The following is a 4,272-nucleotide window of genomic DNA, read 5'->3' on the forward strand; positions in this document are numbered from 1 at the left end:
TATATATATATATATACACACTGTGAGAGAGGGAGCAGCTACTGAGTGAGGAAAGGGGCAGCTGGTGTAAACAGTGTGGACGCTCATGACCAGGGGATAATTCACATCCTGGGCTCCATGGAGGAGCCTGAAATTTAATCTTTCTACTGAGAATGACCTGTGATTTAAAACAGATGAACTGTTTATTTCTAATATTTTCCATTTAATATTTTCAGATCATGGGAGACCGCAGGTAACCAAAACTATGAAAAGTGAAACCATGGATGGGAGAATACCACGATACTTTGCTATGGTATTTTGGTTCAGCAGACGAATGCAGTACCAGTGAAAGTAATTTTGCACATTGAGGGATGAAATATCGGGGCAGCTCTGACCTGGTGGTGCTACTTTGGCCATGAATTTAGACTTGGGGTCTTCTGCAGGGAGTCAGTGGGGAAACGGGTATGAGGTATCTGGAGACATGGAGAGAAGACTAGATATAGCTATTCTGGACAGCAGAACACCACAGTCCAAGAGCAAATATAAGGTGTTTGGGCAGTACTGAGGTCCCAGATAAGTCTGGGTCTCAGGAATTTACAGTGTGCAAGTGATTTTTAGAATTTTTGTATTTTGCCTTTTAGAGTCCTTCCAGTGTGATTATTGGGGGAATACATTTCCTACCACTGGAGTCAAAGTCAACTATCTTTTTATGCCCTGCCTGTCTTTTCCTAGACCCTCATTTTTAGACAAGGTACAAAGCAATGAAACTATTTTATTTATAGGAAAGGTCATTAAAATTATTCAGGAGGCTGTTTGCCAGTGGGCCTCTCACCTCCTTCCATCATCAAGAAGTGATCACTGGGGTTCAGCTTATAAAAAGTCCATGACTAAAAAATGTATTTGTCTTTCATCATCAACTTTCTCACAGATCTGGTGGCTCCGAGCTGGGCTCTGGTGCTGAAATGCCTCCTCCAGGCATTTTTCTCAGCTTAAGTTCAAGGATATCTTAAGAGGCTTGTTTTCTCTTACCATGAATATGAATCAAACCTCAGCAGGACCGTAACTAACCAGGACTCAAAAAGTGCTGTAGCATGGCTGATGTTGCCATCAAAACCCTTGCAAAAGCACGCACACACACACACACACGCACGCACACACACACGTGTGCGCACACGAAACATGGATTTCGGATAAAATATAGCAACCCGTGCTAATCACATGAAACTTATGTGACATATATAGAGAGGATGAAACATTTATGTTTATGAAATTTGTATCATTCCCATTGCTAAATAAGCCAGTTGTGTTTTAGAACCTAGCCTCTGGGTGTGTGGCAAAGTGAAAAGCCTGACACCCCGCCCCATGTGATGAATTTCTCAAAGATAGAGGAGAGTTGCAACTCCAAGTCATATTCCTAAGGGAAATAGAGAAGACGAGCCCAGGAAATCTTCAGGAATAAAACAGACAGCTGGGGGTGTAACCCAGTGGTACAATGTTTACCTTGCATGTGCTAGGCCCCAAGTTTGATCTACAGCATTGCAAATCAGTAAAATAAAATTCAACTTTAAAAAGCAGGAGTAATTGAGGAGAGAACAGAAGCAGTAACTGAAGCCAAGGATTTACATAACTTGGTCACATAACTTCCTAGAGAAATGAATGTTAAACCTGAATATTTTGATTCTGTATTCGATGATTTTTCTACTACACCATGCCAAAGGGTCTACAGTCTAAACAGCAGCAACCAGAGAAAAGGAACCATTAGGACAGACCCAACAAACTCTTGTACTATAACAAAAGTTATCCTCTGAATATCTCCTGTATAATGGTCTTTTCTAATCTAACCGGTTTCTGTTAATAATCAGTTTATGAGGATGAATTTTTTTTATCTATACTTCATAGTTTATTTCAAAAAACCCTCTCCTAAACTGAATTTTATTTAATCCTTTCCAAAGAGAGAAAAACTGTGAAAGAGCTTAAGGGAAGTGTGGTGTTACTGTATTTGACCTATTATCTCCATTGTTATGAGGGGGAAGTGAAGGTTGGGGGAAAGAGCGTGGGTTCAAGTTTCCAAGCTTTATAATTGTTCCAACCAAGATAGTATAGTATCTTAGCATTCACTAACTTCTAGCCCATTGTTTTCCCACTCTTCAACACACAATCATTAAACTCTCTTGACAAACTTATCAGGACCTACACAAAAGGCAAATGAAGAAGAGGTCTAACTCAAAGTGCTCAGGTTTAAGTACTGAGAAACCTAGTAAGAAACTGGGTAAGTAAACAAGTGAATTATATTCACTGAAAAAAGACTGATAGCCACCAAAGAAGTTGTTTGTCTACTCTGAGCCTCCATTTCCTTGTTCCCAATAATATCTGTGCAGAATATATGCATAGAATATATGCATAGAATATATGCAATTTTAATACATACAATAATATCAAGAAGTTCTATGGGCAAGAGCAAGATGCTAAAATTTAAAAGAAGCGAGTGAGAGTTTCAGGCAAAATTGCACTGGCAAAACAAATTTGTTACTGAACTTACAAGAACCAACTTCCCACTGATTTATACAATGCCCTCTAAGTGCCTGTAATTTTGGGGGGTTGGGACCAAAGCCTGTAGGGTGTCCCTGCACAATATAATAGATCTTGGAGAGATCTATTCTGACTTGAAATTTGCTCACATGCTGAATGAATAAGAATATGTTGCTTACTTTCTCTGATTCAGAGCCCCTGAGGGGTAGAAGAGCATAATTATCCCAATAAATAACATAGCATTATAAGTCAATAATGGGATGGCACCTTCCTGACATCTAGACTGTAATCGCACGAATTCAGACCTTGCGTTTGCAAGGTGCTTGTTACTGCAGAGTTACCGTGGGCTTATTACATTCTTTTGGTCTTGAACGTGGCTGTCTCTGCAGCTGAGTTCATTAGGTAAACAGCTGGCATAATTGATAGTGTGAATACCACTTCATTTCCTGATGCTGTAAAAGAATTTGCTTTGAGGTAGGCGAAAATGACCAGCTTTGCCACTGTGGGTTCTGCCTAGTTTTCCTCAAGGAGCGTACTTTAGATTGTGTCTGCAAATTGTCTCCTTTTCTTTGAGACAGATCATGGGAGGAGGCCTATCAGTCACTTTCCCTCATGACAGGGTACGAATTCCAAGGTCAGACCTCCCTTGGCTAGGAAGAATTTCGAAGAAAGCTCCCAAACCTTACTGGAAAGTCTTAGCAATGCTAGAAGAGATCAGTACATCCAGAGGGAGAAACATGTGCGTATTTAGTGCTGTCAGCCCCAAGCCTAGGATTTCTAAGTGTGGAAGAAGGGGCATTCTGACTGTGGGGCTCGAAGTACCTTCCATTGAGGGAATGCTACTCTTTGGAAAAACGAGAGGGAGGCAAAAATTTTACTTGAGGGAAAGAAACACTTTAATGTGTACATTGATTTACTAATTCAGGCACATCTAATTAATGATCTCAGAAAAGCTTATTTAGCTGGACAAAATTATTCAACAGTATCCATAAACTGATCTTCAAATTTGGAAAAATCAAAATAACCACACATGACCCCATACTTGCTGAAAATAAAATATACTGCTAGGTAATAGTCATTATATGATGTGTTTCGGAGACCAGAATAGACACACATATTAACAGAGATAAATAAGCCGAATGAAAACAGACAAATTCATATGGGAAATGCAGTATGAAATAACATTATTTTGAATGAGAAATTACTATCAACTTTTTCTCCTTGTGTTTGGGCATTGGGAAGGGACAGCAACACGACTGGTGAAATTCATGTCAGCGTGTAACTAATAACTGTTATTAACCATTTAACGATGTAGGCTGCCTTGAAGAGACTGGAATTTCAATTGTTTCTTCTATCTTTTCCATATAGTGAAGGAAGAACTTTTAAGAATAATACCAAAGGCAACATTACATAAATGAAAAGATTGATCATAAAAACATAGGAATATGAATTTCAACTTAAACATAAAAGTATTTACCAAACTGGAGAAAATACTTGTAACATATACTATAAAGGATGACTGTCCCTGGTAAGAGCCTAAAAGACAATCAAGGAAAGGTGAGCAGTTTTTTAACATGGTAAATAAGCTAAAGATATTAAAGCACAGATAGTCTCACGAGTAAGTGATTTGACTTTACAAATAATGCAGAGGAACATGTCAATGGCATTATTTTTGCTTATCAAGTTGGCAAGCATAAAATATACTTTAACAATCCTTGTTAAGGAAGCAGCAACATACATACCTGATAGAAACATGAATTGATA

Source organism: Fukomys damarensis, unplaced genomic scaffold, assembly GCF_012274545.1.
Source record: "Fukomys damarensis isolate Sample0158 unplaced genomic scaffold, DMR_v1.0_HiC HiC_scaffold_6, whole genome shotgun sequence".
NCBI lineage: Eukaryota > Metazoa > Chordata > Mammalia > Rodentia > Bathyergidae > Fukomys > Fukomys damarensis.